Source organism: Rhinatrema bivittatum, chromosome 3 (genome assembly GCF_901001135.1).
Source record: "Rhinatrema bivittatum chromosome 3, aRhiBiv1.1, whole genome shotgun sequence".
NCBI lineage: Eukaryota > Metazoa > Chordata > Amphibia > Gymnophiona > Rhinatrematidae > Rhinatrema > Rhinatrema bivittatum.
The window spans coordinates 326,995,089-327,010,730 of NC_042617.1; the positions used below are offsets into that span (position 1 = coordinate 326,995,089).

The window sequence follows — 15,642 nt, forward strand, 5'->3', positions numbered from 1 at the left end:
TTTAGTTTGAGCGTCTTTTTTTTTTTTTTTTTTTGCGTGATCCAAATCGTGGATAGTCAGATGTTAATCAGGTGGATATCGTCTGTAACACAACTTTTCCCAGTTTAACATCATTCGATGTCTGTTGGTCTAGACAGTAATGCGACGTAAACGTATTTAAGGAAGACCATGTTGCTGCTTTACAGATATCTATTGGTGGAACTTGCGAGAGGTGGGCCTGTGAGGTGAACATTGCCCTTATTTGGTGTGCATTCGGGCGAGAGGTTAAGACTAGTTTCCTCTTGGTGTAGCAAAATTGAATTCATTGGGCGATCCAGCTGGATATAGTCCGTTTTGCCACCAGAAGCCCAGGAGCGTTAGTGTTGAAAGAAACAAATAATTGGAACACCCTTGTCTCCGAATGTGTACATCGCTTATAATACGCCAATGCCCTCTTGCAGTCTAATGTATGCAGTAATCGTTCCCTTTCGTTCTGATGCGGTTTGGGGAAGAACGTTGGTAACTCGATGGATTGGTTCAAATGGAATTGGGTGACTACTTTTGGGAGGAATGATGGGTGTGTCCGCAGTACCACCTTGTCATGGAAGAATTGCAGGTATAGGGAGTAGTGCACCAACGCCTGGAGTTCACTTACTCTGCGGGCTGACGTTAGAGTGATGAGAAATACTACTTTCCATGAGAGATATTTGATGTGGGCTTCATCCATTGGTTCAAATGGCGCTACCATCAATTGCTCCAGCACTAGATTGAGATTCCATGGCACCGGAGGCTTTGAGATGGGAGGTCGAAGATGAGTGAGGCCTTTCAGAAATCTTGAAATGAAAGGATGGACAGAGATGGGTTGTCCTTTATACGGCCGGTGGTAAGCAGCTATTGCACTGAGATGTACTCGAATCGACGAGGTAGCAAGACCCATCAGATACAATGAGTGAAGATAATCCAGTAACTTCTCCAGTGAGCAGTCCAAGGGAGGTATTCCTTCAGAGTAGCACCATGTCTTATACCGTTTCCACTTAAAACTTTAGTTCCGATGGGTAGATGGTTTTCTCGAGGCTAGGAGAACAGCCTGCGCAGACAGTGATATACCTTGTTCCATCAAGAGGAACCGCTCAATCTCCATGCTGTCAAGTGTAGGGAGCTGTGCATGGGATGTAGCAGGGTTCCCTGTTCTTGTGTCAAGAGATCGTCTCTGTCCGGCAGCAATATCGGGTCTGCTACGAACAGATGTAGCAGATGAGTGTACTACAGTTGGCGTGGCCACGCTGGTGCTATCAAGATCAATTGTGCTGCATCTCTTATGCACTTTTGTATTGTTCGTGTTATGAGGGGTATCGGAGGGAATGCATACATGAGAAGTTCCATCCATGGAAGGAGGAACGCGTCCTGTGCTGGCCCAAACTGAACAAAAATAAGGGAGTCTCATATTGAGTTCTGTGGCGAAGAGGTCCATGATCGGTTGCCCCCACGTGTGGAACAACTTATCCACCACCTGCTCGTTGAGTGTCCATTCATGTGGGTAAAATATCCTGCTGAGGCGGTCGGCTTGAGTGTTGACGGCTCCTGGAAGGTATGTCACTTACAGGTGCATGGAGTGTCGAGCCGCATGCTCTAGAATTTGCAGAGTTTCCTTGCACAGGGATCAGGAACCAGACCCTCCTTGTTTGTTGATGTAGAACATCGCCACTTGGTTGTCGGTGTAGATCATGACCCTTTGGCCTTTTAAGTGCAGAAGGAACGTGTGGAGGGCATTCTTTATCGCTCTGAGTTCCAATAGGTTGATTTGTAGGTATTGTTTCTGAGTGGACCACAGTCCCTGTGTTTGCAGGTGGTCCAGATGTGCCCTCCAACCCTTGTGGGAGGCATCTGTAATCAGGACTGCATTGTGCAGGGGAGTGGAGAACAGCGCTCCTGTTTGTAGATTTTTTCCCTTGAGCCACCACTGTATATCCTGTAGCATTGCCTGAGTTAACTTCACTTTTGTCATTAATGGTTGTATGTGTTGCTTCCATTGTCATTTGAGTCCCCACTGTAGACGACGCACATGAAGCCTCGTGTTGGGAACAGTATAAATGGCGGCAGCCAAATGACCTAGGACGGTGAGGATTTGCTGTGCCAACGGTGTCTTGAGGACTCGGGTGGCTCGAAAGAGACAATGCATCTCTAGTCTCCTGTCCTTTGGTAGGAACGCTCTGGCATGGATGGTGTCGAGATGCACTCCAATGAACTGAAGGGATTGCGTCAGAATGAGATTTGATTTTTGGTAATTGAGTATGATCCCCAAACTGTTCAAGCATTGAAAGGTCTGGTGTAGGTAGTCGTTGAGAATCTGGGGTTCGGATGCTACTATGAGCCAGTTGTCCAGATAGGGAAAAATTATGATGCTCCATTGACAGAGATGTGCCACCACCACTGCCATGCATTTGGTGAAAACCATGGGGGCTGCCGAGAGGCCAAAGGGTAGTACCTGATATTGTTAATGTTGTTTCTGAAATTGGAAGGATAGGTACTGCCATGAAGAGTGGTGAATAGGAATGTGGGTATAGGCATCTTTCAAATCTATGGAGCACATCCAGTCCTTGGGTTGGAGAAGCGGTAAGATAGTCTTTAGGGACACTATTTTGAACTTCTCTTTGACCAAATGTTTGTTCAACTCTCTGAGATCTAAGATCGGTCTCAGTCCTCTGGTTTTCTTGGGAATTAGGAAATACGGTGAATAGAATCCCTTGTTTCGAGCATGAGATGGAGTTCGACGGATCGCTCGCTGGTGGAGCAGGGATGTGATTTCCTGTTGTAGTTGGCCCCGAGGTTGGTGGGGCAACAGAATACTTCCAGAATCCATAAATCTGTAGTGATGGCTTCGCAGTATGGCAGGCATAAGGAAATCCTGTCTGGTGGGTACGGTGGCAGTGCTGATGGCAGCTGCACTAAAAAGAGGGGGTTGATTTAGCAGTCACCTGAGGCTGCTGTGTCGTTGGTCGCTGTGGCCTTGGTTTGCCTCTCCTAGGGTGAAGAGGCTGAGGCGTCGCCCGCTGCAATGGATTATAAGGAGCAGGGTGAAATTGCTGGTAGTGTCGGAAAGGTCAACAGGTATATGGTTGCCTGCGAGTAGGTGTGTAGTATCTACGTGGCATGCCGAAGGAAGGGTTGTGGGTCAGCGATTGAACTGCAACCGCCTGGTCTTTCAACTTTGCTACCGTCTCTTGGAACTTCTCGCCGAAGAGATTGTCCCCTTTACATGGGATATTCGCTAACCTCTCATGTAGCTCTTCCCGAATGGCACTGGATCGGAGCCAGGCCATTCTGCGTGTGGCAATAGCCAAGGCCGATGTGTGAGCCGATGATTCAAACCCCTCATACACTGTGCAAAGGAGGTGTCTGAATCCTTCCTCCAAATCCTGAATCGGTTGAGTTATTGCAGATGTTGCCGTGGCTTTTAGGGTTTGTAGATTTTTGTATAAGTATTGCACCAGATAGAATTGGTGTTGACTAATCCAGGAAGAAAGCATAGAGACTGATATGCTCTTCTCCCAAAATCATCTAGAAGTTGTTGCTCTTTCCCTGGAGGTGCCAATCCATGTAACTTAGATCGCTTGGCTCTCTGCATTGCTGATTCCACTACTAGTGAAGAGTGTGGAAGTTGAGGCGTGGAGTAGAACTGAGATTTTTGCATACGAAATTTAAGATCCAGTGTAGGTAGTGTAGGGAGACTCCCACATCATCTCGAGGACGGAATCCAACACTTTGTGGGATGGAAGGGAGGTAGGTTCCGCTGGGATATCAAATATCTTAAGGATACCAAGTGTTTCCGCCCAAGGATCCGGCAGTTTCTGAACCTCTAGGTTAAGAAGAGCCCCCATCTTATCCAAGATTTCAGATAAGAGAGATCTTCTGGGGGTGAGCAGGGTTCCGGTGTGTCCTCCGTTGGATCAGAGGGATATCTTGAGGATGACAAGAGAGATGAAGGGGGTGACTCAGAATCTACCACTGTCAGGGGTCTGACCTTCTTCAGGGGCAGAGTCACAGGCTGAGAGGGACCCGGTGGGAAGAGATCTCTTGGTGCCCATGGGGAGGATTCCCTTGGTGGTTGCGATACCGAACACGGTTGAGGTGGTGTGCTGCCCATAGGAGACGGGGGGAGTTGAAACTTGGATTGCAGTATGTCAAAGAAACCTGCTAGCACAGTGGAGAGATGTGAAACGCCTCCTGTGTCTGCGGAGGCATCCTCGGCTTCCGTGGTGGTTCACTGGGAAGCAGCACTGTGGGTTCGACATCCAACACCGCTCTCCTTCTCTTTGGAACTGGTTCTTGTGGATCTGTTCCGTCAGTCTCCTGGTTAGAATCAGATGAATGAGGGGGAGATGTCCGACCTAGGGAGGAGGAAGAAGATGACGTAATCCATACATACTCCTCCTCTGAATGAGTGGTTGACCTACCATATACTGTACTCCTCGGGGATATGGATCGTTCGGAGGGTGATGGGGCGAGGCGTCGGTGGATCTCCCCTGAAGGAGTGGGGACAACTGTGGACTATTTTCCCTCGCCTTTGATTTACCTTCCCTTTTTGGTCTCTTATGCTCCAATTGGACATCAGTGGTGCGTGGAGCTGACCCCCGCTTGGACGATGTCTCGGAAGGTGTTGGGTATTTTGACCCGAGCGTCGGTCTGGACACAGCATGTGTCGATGTTGGCCATCCCTGTGTTGGGTGTTCTGCCATGGCTGCTTTTTGTTGCCTATGCTTCGAGCTGTGCATCGACTTATATGGTTCTTGTGCCATTCCCGGTGCTGCGTGTTTCGGTTTACCAGCCTCATGGGCCTTCTTTGATGCACCCTATGTCGGTATTGGTGCTACTTGCGCCGAGATTGATGCTTCCTGCATCGTTGGCAGCGTCCTTACCGCCGATGCGTTAGTCATCGGTGCATGCGCCGTGGTCTGCGCGGATCCCGGCGCCTTCGAAGGTCTGGGACTCGGCGCCTTTGGTTTATGCCTCGTTGGCGTCGATGTTGATGGTGCACTTGCGGAGCCGCTCAATACCGGCCAGTGCGAATCACCTCCGCCTTGTGTCGTGGCCTCCTTTCGTTGACGCTTCCGCTTTGAGTCGTGCCATTCCCAGCTTTGGCTCTGGGCACGATGGCCTCCTCCCGAGCCTCCAGTCCTGGAGGTGGAGGGCCCCACGGATGCCGTTCTCCTTACTGTCTGGGTCCTTTGTTGTTCCGGCCCTGGCGACGAGTGTGCCTCTGATGGTGGGGCATACATGCCCGATTGCTCCAACCGGAGGGCCTGGATCTTCTGGGCCCTCTGATGGTGGGCTCATGGTGACATCCTGCCGCAGTGCTTGCAGGAGGCGTCCTGGTGATCCAGACCGAGGCACCAGTAGCAGCAATCATGTCCATCTGTAATGGACATGATCTTGCCGCAAGTGCAGGGTTTGAACCCGGAGGGCCTCGGTTCCAGCCTTTTTGACATTTTATAAATATGTTTTTTGACTTGGCTGAGGAGAATCTAAGTCCCGTGTGAGCTCCCGTGCATGGAAAAACAGACTGAGGAGAGACTGTTTTTCTGCGTGGGAAGGCACGCGCAGCCACTCAGAGCAAAGCTCTGTATTCTACTAAGAAGCTCCACTTCCTGGGCCCTGATGGACAGTTCCCATGACAGCATGGCTAATTCAGCCCTGCTATCAACGGGAAAAGAAGGCCTCACTGTCTGCATTGCTATTTTCTGTTCCTTCTTCCCCTCCAGTCTTCCTCAATCTCTGTCAGGTCCCCATGCTGGCATTGACCGATGGTCAGAAAGTCCTTGTGATGAGTCTGCCAGGAAACCCACAAATCAGAGAATGCAGAGGCAGGAAGGAGAAAATCCATGACAGATGAGGGCTTGTGCTCCGCAGCCTTGAGTGAAAGGCTGTCGTCAGCACTCTTAAGGACATTGCAAGACAATGATCAGCCTGCTGGCAGTTATTCTCCTTTAGGGAAACTGGGAAAGCGACTGATGCATTTGTGTGCTTATATCTGTATACATTTCTCAGATATTCTGCAATATTTCCAGCCATGTGATGGCAAAAAGGGAGGGATTGAATAATAACTGCATTATTAATTTCAAGCCAGTTCTTCTTTGCTACCAGCAGGAAAACCAAAGGTGAAAATAACATCTTCATGAAAGTATTTCTATGACTTCTGCTTTCTGTTGTCAAGCTTAACATTAAGGATAAATGCTGGTTTTATATGTGTAAATGGCCTTTTAAAAATTACCTGGAGGAAGGGGGATTTTTACACATAGACGTGATTTCACCGCGTCATAAAGAGGTGTTCTGGGGTGGGGACATGATTTACGCACATCTTTTTTTTATTTTTGAAAGAAATGGAGATAAATGCAAACGCACACTGGTACTGTGGAGCATGCACGGCCATCGCTTCCCTGCACGCCCGTGGATTTTCATTGGGAATTCTGTGAAGAAGATTCAGGCTGCAGCCTGAGGGTAAAACGTGCCACAGGACATTAAACCTCTGCGAGCTGTCTGAAGCACAAATTAGTGCACCAGCCTACTGGCTTGGGGGCAGTGTTGCGTGTTGCCATGTGGAAGGGATCTGGTTTCTGTTCGCAACTCAGGGCTTCCACTCCCACAAGGAGGAGAAGGAGAGAAGGGGGAGGGGAGAGGGAGCAGTACTCACTGCCTCTGGGGGAAAAGGAGTCAGAGCGACCATGCAACGGTGACACCTTGTGCTCAGATACAGAGCCCATGACTGCTCAGGAGGTAATATAAAATAAGGGGAAAAAATCCAGGGACCAAAACCAACCACAGCAGAGGAGACAGATGCAAGAAAGCACTGCCATCTTCCTAACCTCTGGAGGAAAGCCTGGGGATGGAGATTAACATAACATAACATAACATAACATAACATAACATAACATAACATAACATAACATAAGATATGCCATGATGGGTCAGACCAAGGATCCATCAAGCCCTGCATTCTGTTTCCAACAGTGGACAATCCAAGTAATAAGTACCCAAACATAGCCGAGTTGCTTACCTGTAATAGGTGTTCTCCCAGGACAGCAGGATGTTAGATCTAACATATGGGTGACATCATCAGATGGAACCCTGTCACGGAACACTTTTGTCAAAGTTTCTAGAACTTTGACTGGCACACTGAGCATGCCCAGTATGTCACTAACCCTGTGGCCACACAGGGTCCCCCTTCAGTCTCGTTTTAAAGCAAAAAAGTACGAGCGAGAAATAAAATAACAAACTGTAGGCTAACCCAACTCCGCGGGGTGGCAGGCGGGTTTCGTGAGGACTAACATCCTGCTGTCCTGGGAGAACACCTGTTACAGGTAAACAACTCTGCTTTCTCCCAGGAGAAGCAGGATAGTAGTCCTCACATATGGGTGAATAGAAAGCTACAGGCTGCCCCGGTAATAGTAGCTAATCAGAACCCAAAATGTGCAACAGGCACAACAACAGGGGTGCTGTTAGCAACGAAGGGGCAGCCTGAAATTCACAGTGGGCCTAGGTTGGAAGAGTTGGGTTCTTTCCCTGGAAACAAATTACGTAGGATAGTCTGGCCAAAGACACTGACCAGCCTTGTCCAGACAGTAATGGGCTGCGAAGGTGTGGAGAGAGCTCCATGTAACAGCCCTGCAGATGTCGGCAATGGGCACTGAACGGAAGTGCGCTACTGATATTGCCATTGCCCTGACTGAACGTGCTTTCACTCGGCCCTCAAGCAGAAGGCCTGCTTGCTGGTAGCAGAAAGCAATACAGTCCGCCAACCAGGTAGACAGGGTCTGCTTGCCCACCACAACTCCGAGTCTGATCTTGTCAAAGGAGACAAAGAGTTAGGTGAACTGCCTGTGGGCTGCAGTGCAGTCTAAATAAAAGGCACGCACACGCTTGCAGTCCAAGGTGTGCAGAGCCCACTCACCTGGGTGAGAATGAGGTCTCAGAGAAAAAGTGGGCAGCACTATGGTCTGATTCAGGTGGAAATCAGTCACTACTTTTGGTAAGAACTTAGGGTGAGTGCGCAGTACCACCCGGTCATGGAGGAACCTTGTGTAAGGCGGGTAGTTTAGCAGGGCCTGCAACTCACTGACTCTGCGAGTGGATGTAATCGCCACTAGGAAAATAACTTTCCAAGTGAGGTGTCGCAACTCGCAGGAATGAAGGGGCTCAAACGGAGGTCGCATGAGCCATGCCAGTACAACATTGAGGTCTCAGGCCGCAACTGGGGGACATAGTGGAGGCTTCAGTTGTTATCCGGTACCTATTTTGTTTTAAATATGTTTGTATAATTGGCTCTCAGCTTTAAGTTAATCTGGCTGTTTTAGACTAACATTTGTTTGGCAACATATGAGGATTTTATGCAGACATCCATTGGCACAATGTATAAATACGTAGTGTTACATTGTTTCTAAATGGTTACAACAATTCACATTAGTTTTCCTGAAGAGATATGTTTAATTGGTTATTTTTAGTACAGAGAGACTGAACCACTATATGGAGACATACCATTGGCATTAGATATAATAGGTATTTAAAAATCATTTTTACTATAGATTGCATCACTTAAATTATCTTTTACTTATATGGAATCACACACATAGTTAAAAGTTTTTTTAAAAAAGATATATTAGCCCATGTTTGAAAAAAGTTATATTAGACCATGTTTTGCTATTAATTTTTGCCATCATTGTCATTATGTACTGTCATTCATTTACCATTATTTATTATTTATTATTTTTTATTATACTCTTCAGTTCATATGATTTTATTATGTATATTTGGTGTATATGTTTTTATTTTTATTTATATGTTTTTATATAAGATTATATTTATTTTGTTCTGTTAGCCCCTGAAGCAGCTCAATGAGCGAAACTCGGCCTGAGTCGGGCTTTTTCTGATGTTATGTGCTGAATAAAGAACTCCTGGTGTTCACTGATCCTCTTTCTTCTTTGGTCGCTACTTCAGTTGTAGTAAGCCTCTCATAAAGCATCCTTCAAGGGGTTGTGCCAAAATCGGGGCATCCCCTATCCCCCAATGGTAAGCGGCTATAGCACTCAGGTGTACCTGGATGGAGGTTGTCTGGAGACCAGACTCCGAGAGGTGCCAGAGGTAGTCCAGGAGTCTCGCTGTGGGGCAGGAGAAGGGATCTAGACCTTCTTGCGCGCACCACGAGGAGAATCTCTTCCACTTCGAGCAGTAAGACTTCCGCATAGAAGGCTTTTGTGAAGCTACCAGGACCTGCGAGACATCAGCAAAAAGGTTGAGGGATTGTAAAATCAACCTTTCAACATCAGGCTGTCAGAGACAGAGACTGGAGGTTCGGATGGCACAATTTACCCTGATTCTGCGTGCCCAGGCGAATAGGTTGCTGGACAGAGAGGTCGCGAAGAATGGGAAACCAGACTTGGCGTGGCCAATACAGGGCTATGAGGATCATTGAGCCTCGGTCCTATTGCAGCTTCATGAGAGTCTTGCTTATGAGCGGAATCGGAGGGTAAGCATACAGCAGACCCACACTCCAGGAGTGGGCAAAGGCATCCATAGTTGGTGTTCTTCGGTCCTTGTGCAGGGAGCAGAATCGGTCTACTTTGCAGTTGTGGTAGGACGCAAAGAAGTCAATGTCTGATTGACGCCACTGATGGAAGATCCTGCTCATGACAGAGGGATCTAGAGACCACCCATAGGGCTGGAAAGTCCGGCTGAGGCGGTCTGCCATCACATTTTTTGTGCCCGCCAGGTAGGTGGCTTGCAGTAGCATGGAATATGACAGAGCTCAGGCCCAGATCTGTGCTGCCTCCTGGCAGAGCAGAGAGCCCATGCCCTCCTATTTGTTTAGGTACCACATGGCTTCCTGGTTGTCTGTCTGAATCAAGACGACCTTGCTGGATAGGCAATCCTAGAATGCGTAGAGGGCATACTGTAGTGCCTGGAGTTCCAGGAAATTGATTTGGTGGGCCGCCTCAGTTGTGGTCCACACTCCCTGTGTTTGCAGTCCACTGACATGGGCTCCACAGCCTAGGCTGGAGGCATCCGTGGTCAATGTTACCTGAACGTCCGGTGGCTGGAAGGGTAGTCCCTTGTGTAGATTGGACTCCTGTGTCCACCCAGCAAGGGATTGTTGAAGCTGGCTGGTTATTTGGACGACCGCTGAGAGTTGTTGCGTGGCTTGGGACCACTGAGATCTCAGGGTCCACTGTATCAGCCTCATGGCAAGGCGAGTCATTGGGGTGACATGGACTGTTGATGCCATATGTCCCAGCAACATGAGGAACAGATGAGCAGAGGCTGTCCATTGACAGTGGATCGAGCTGGCTAGGTTGGATAATGTGGTTGTGCATTCTCTGGGGAGGAAAGCCTTGGCTACTGAGGTGTCCAGTTCTGCTTCGATGAAGGACAGCTGGTGGGATGGAGTCAAATGGGATTTCAGGTAATTTATCAGAAAACCCAACGACTAGAGTAGTTGTATGGTAAGATAGAGGGAGTGGAATACTCCTTCTCTGGATTGGCTTTTGAGAAGCCAATCGTCCAGATATGGAAAGACGTAGACGCCTTTGCGTCACAACTGTGCCACCACAACTGCCAGACATTTGGTGAACACTCGGGGTACTGAAGCGAGTCCAAATGGCAGTACTTTGTATTGGTAGTGTCGGTGTCCTACTACAAATTGCAGGTATTTGCGATGAGAAAGAAAGATCGCAATATGGGTGTAAGTTTCTTGTAGGTCCAGAGAGCAGAGCCAATCCCCTTGTTGTAGAAGCGGGAGCATGGTGCCCAAGGAAACCATTCTGAACTGCTCCTTGCGAAGGAACCTGTTTAAGGCTCGAAGGTCCATGATAGGTCGTAGGCCGCCTGTCTTTTTCGGGATTAGAAAGTACCAGGAGTAGAACCCTCCTCCCTGCTGTGGCCAGGAAACCAGTTCTACAGTTCTGATTTACGCCTGCCGCCCGCGGCAGCCCTGTGGTGCGGCCCTCTCACCTTTTCATATGGACTCCAGCTCCTGGATCCTCGTTGCTGGCGGTGGTGAGTCACCAGCTCCGACCTTGGGTTCCCTCCAGTGCCTCCAGCCCTGCCACGCTACCCAGTGTTGCCAGCAAAGATGTCCCTGTTTGTCGGGCCTCTCCATGTGGCCCACGGAGAGATGCTGCCATCAGCGCTGCACCCCTTCCTAGGCACGCACATCATTAGTTCTTTTAAAGGGCCCATGGCGGGAACCTGGCTGCGGACCCGGTTGCTGACATCAGACTCTTCAGCATATAAAAGCTCAGGCCTTGCTCCATAGCATTGCCTTTGCAACAGGTCTCCTCGTACTCCAAGTACTCATTGCTGATCCTAGAGTCATCTCTTCGTTGTGTTCCTGTTTTCCTGTGCTTCCCAGTTCCTGTTTCATCTATATGTTGGACTGACTCTTTGGATTTGACCACCGCTACGCCTGACTACTCTTCAGCTTCTCTCCAGTCCCGGATCTCTGCTACCCCTGACTACTCTTCAGCTTCATTCCAGCCCGGACCTCCGGTACGCCTGACCATGCCTGCCTTCTCCGTGACCCCAATCATTGCCTTGATTGACTATGCCTGCCTTCTTTGTGCCCTGACCATTGCTTTGATTGACTACGCCTGCCTTCTCCGTGCCCTGACCCTTGCTTTGAATGACTACGCTACAGATTTTTCCTGAGTCCAGAGTTCTACATTGCTTGCCACAACTTTCACTTGCCGCCGGCTCTGATCCTAGCCTGTCAGTGACGCCTCCTCTCACCTATCCTCTGGATGTGGACTTACAAGGCTTAGGCCTTCCTTTGCTTGAGCACCTCCAGTTACTCATCTTTCTTATGGTGCCTGAGTTCCAGTACAGAATCCAGTCCAGGGTAGGACTACGCCATCTACCAGCTGCTGTTTGTGGGCTGAATCACCTTTCATCTCTAGCTAACCTCGAGGCCCACCTAAGCCCTGCGGGCCCCGGTACCCAAAGGCTCAACCCGAGGGGAATAAGGACTGGTATAGGTGAAGCTCCAGTGACCTCTAGCTTCAGCCCAGAAACCGACAAGAAGTACAAGTTCCATGAAGTCCTAGACGTCCACCATAGGGGCCGCCGATGGGAATACCTCCTTTCCTGGGAAGGATACGGACCCGAAGAGAATTCGTGGGAGCCAGCTCGAAATATCCTGGATAAGACTCTCCTCTTGAACTTTCACCGTGCCCATCCAGGAAAACCCCGACCTCCAGGAGGGGAGCGTAAAGGGGGGGGGGGGGGTACTGTTATGTGTGCCGCCCGCAGCAGCTGCGCGGCGTGACCTTCTCACCTTTTCACATGAACTCCAGCTCCTGGCTCCTCGTCGCTGGCAGCAGTGGGCTGCCAGCTCCAACCTCTGGTTCCCTCCAGTGCCTCTGGCCCTGCCACGCTACCCAGTGTTGCCAGCATGGCCCGTGAAGAGATGCCACCATCAGCGCCGTGCCCCTTCCTAGGCGTGCGCACATCATTAGTTCTTTTAAAGGGCCTGTAGTGGGAACCTGGCCGCGGACGCGGATGCTAATGTCAGACTCTTAAGTGTATAAAAGCTCAGGCCTCGCTCCATAGTATTGCCTTTGCAACAGGTCTCCTCATACTCCGAGTACTCGTTGCTGATCCTAGAATGATCTCTTCATTGTGCTCCTGTTTTCCTGTGCTTCCCGGTTCCTGTTCTCCTTTTTCCTGTTTTGTCTATATGTTGGACTGACTCTTTGGACTCTTTGGATTTGAACACCGCTATGCCTGACTACTCTTCAGCTTATCTCCAGCCCCGGACCTCCGCTACGCCTGACTAATCTTCAGCTTCTCTTCAGCCCCGAACCTCCGCTATGCCTGACCACGCCTGTCTTCTCCATGCCCCGACCATTGCCTTGATTGACTACGCCTGCTTTCTCCGTGCCATGACCATTGCCTTGATTGACTACGCTTGCTTTCTCCGTGCCATGACCACTGCCTTGATTGACTACGCCTGCCTTCTTTGTGCCCTGACCATTGCTTTGATTGACTACGCCTGCCTTCTCTGTGCCCTGACCCTTGCTTTGAACGACTACACTACAGACTTTTCCTGAGTCCAGAGTTCTACGTTGCTTGCCACAACTTTCACTTGCTCTGATCCTAGCCTGTCAGTGACGCCTCCTCTCACCGATCCTCTGGACGTGGACTTACAAGGCCTAGGGCTTCCTTTGCTTGAGTGCCTTTGACGCCTGAGTTCCAGTACCAAATCCAGTCCAGGGTCGGACTACACCATCTACCAGCTGCTGTCTCTGGGCTGAATCACCTTTCATCTCTAGCTAACCTCGAGGTTCACCTAAGTCTTGCCAGCCCCGGCACCCAAAGGCTCAACCCGAAGGGAGCGAGGGCTGGTATAGGTGAAGCTCCAGTGGCCTTTAGCTTCAGCCCACTCCACCTGCTGATGGTGGGGACCCATAGGTCCTTGCCGACGGGTTGCGTCAACACCACCTCAGCCCAAGGGTCCACCTCCAATGCAACACTCTGGTCTGCAGTAGGGCGGAGAGCTCTGCCTTGAGGAGTACTGGGTGATTGCTCAGGCTCCACACCGGGATGGGCAGGGAGTCTGGGGGCAGAGTAAGGAAGTTGAGATGGTAACCTTGGTTTATGATGTACAGCACCCATTGGTCGGTGGTCATTGAGTGCCAACTGGTGGCAAAGTGGCACAGGCAGCCTCCCACCAATAAATTGGGTTGTGTGTACAAGGGGGGGGGGGGTGACTGCTGCTTTCTGCCTGGGAGTCAAAATCCAGCCGCAGGTCCAGCTTGGGGGGCTGGCTGCGTTCTAGGAGTCCTGTGTTGACGAGGCTGGCATCTCTGAGAGGGCCGGGTTGTCCGAGCACAGGATGGAGGAGGGTAGTACCTCCATGGCCTGTAAATTTGCTTTCTGGAGTCCCTGCATAGGCCTCTTTGGGTGTGGAAGGGGCATCCGAGATGGCAGTGGATAGTTGGTGCAGGATTTCGTGATGATCTTTGAGCTGCGCCACTGCTTCTTGGATCTTGTCCTCAAACAAGTTGTCTCCTGAACAGGGGAGATCAGCCAATTTATTCTGTACCTCTGAGTGTAAGTCAGAGGCTTTGAGCCAGGCCCAGCACATGGCACTAATTCCAGCTGCCGAGACTCTAAATGCAGTCTCAAAAGCGTCATAGGCTACTCTGACCTCATGTTTCCCAGCCTCCAATCCTTTTTGCAGGATGGAGGCCAAGCCCTCCTGGAATTGTTGTGGCAGGGTCTCTGAGAATTCCTGGACTTGTTTTCAGAGATTCCTAATATATTGTGTCATGTAAAGTTGGTATGCTGCTATGCAAGCCATTAACATCGACCCTTGGAACACCCTGTGGCCTAAGGGATCCAATGCCTTTTGCTCTTTTCCAGGAGGGGCAGAGGAGTGAGGACGGTACCTTTTAGCTTTCTTTTGGGCTGATTCCATAAACACAGATTGGTGGGGTAATTGGCTCTTTTGAAATCCTGGGGCTTGTTGTACCAGTATGTGGCATCAGTCTTCTTGCTGACTGGAGGCACAGTTCCTGGGTACTCCCAGAGGTGGTGCAAGAGGTCTAAAAGAACCTCGTGCACAGGGATTGCCATTACCTCTTTTGGCTGGCCAAAAGTCCCTGGGGGTCCAGCGGGGGTCCGGGAGCGATCTCCTGTGCTCGTGACGTCGGGGGACAGGAACCAAAATGGCGCTGGCGCTACATTTGCCCTGTCATATGATAGGGCAAAGGTAGCGCCGGCGCCATTTCTATTAACGCAGCCATGGCCCGAGAGTGGAAGATCACACCGGGACCCCCCCACTGGACCCCAGGTAATTTAAAACATTTTGGGGGGTTCGGAAGGGTGGGGGATTTATTTTAAAGGGTCGGGGTGGGTTTTAGGGTTGTTTTAGTGTGCCGGTTTTCCCGCCCTCCCCCTTCCCCTCCCCCCTCCCCCGATTTACGATTTTTGACGATAAATCGGGGGAATTCCTATTGTATCGTGCCTCTAACGATTTTTGACGATTTAAAATATATCGGACGATTTTTTAAATCGTCAAAAAACGATTCACATCCCTAGCTACTTTCTGCTATCTTACTTTGAACAAAGGAGCCTGTTAGACCTTATAATGCGTGGCCAGCTGATAGGTGTGAATATGAGAATTAAATAATTGGCAGCACAGAAAGACTGTGAGGGTCCGCCTAGTCTGCTTTTTCCTGGTGCAATACCACAGAGCCTGACCAATCTTAGCCTTTACCCTCTCAGCCTTGGGGGTTCCATGTTTTCTCTCTTACTTTTCTGCTTCTTCATCCCTTCCAGGCCTTAATGCTCCTCGCTCACTTCTCAACAAGTGCTGCTTCCCCTGTCTGCCCATTCTCCCTCTCAACGTTTGTGCTTGTATACAGCTCAAGTAGCGAGATAGACTGGCCCTTTGGCAGAGTCCTGAGCGGTGAGCCAAACCTCCCCCTCACTCATGCTTCCCCTATCCACCACTCTCTGCATGACCTTCTACAAAACTATAAGGTCCTTGGGGCAGGGACACTGTAACCTCATGGAGTAACTTGGCAAGCACCATCTGCATTGATGGTGCTGTGTGTATGAGCAGTGCCTGTAAAGTTCTTATTGAACTTCTCAGAAACACAGAAGTCGTTGACA

General features: G+C 49.8%; 1 protein-coding gene across 1 annotated transcript in view; it reads left to right on the top strand.

Annotated features, from left to right (window-relative positions):
- Window positions 1–15,642, top strand: part of SCML4 (Scm polycomb group protein like 4) — a 193,912-nt gene that overhangs the window by 44,978 nt on the left and 133,292 nt on the right. The window lies entirely within an intron of this gene.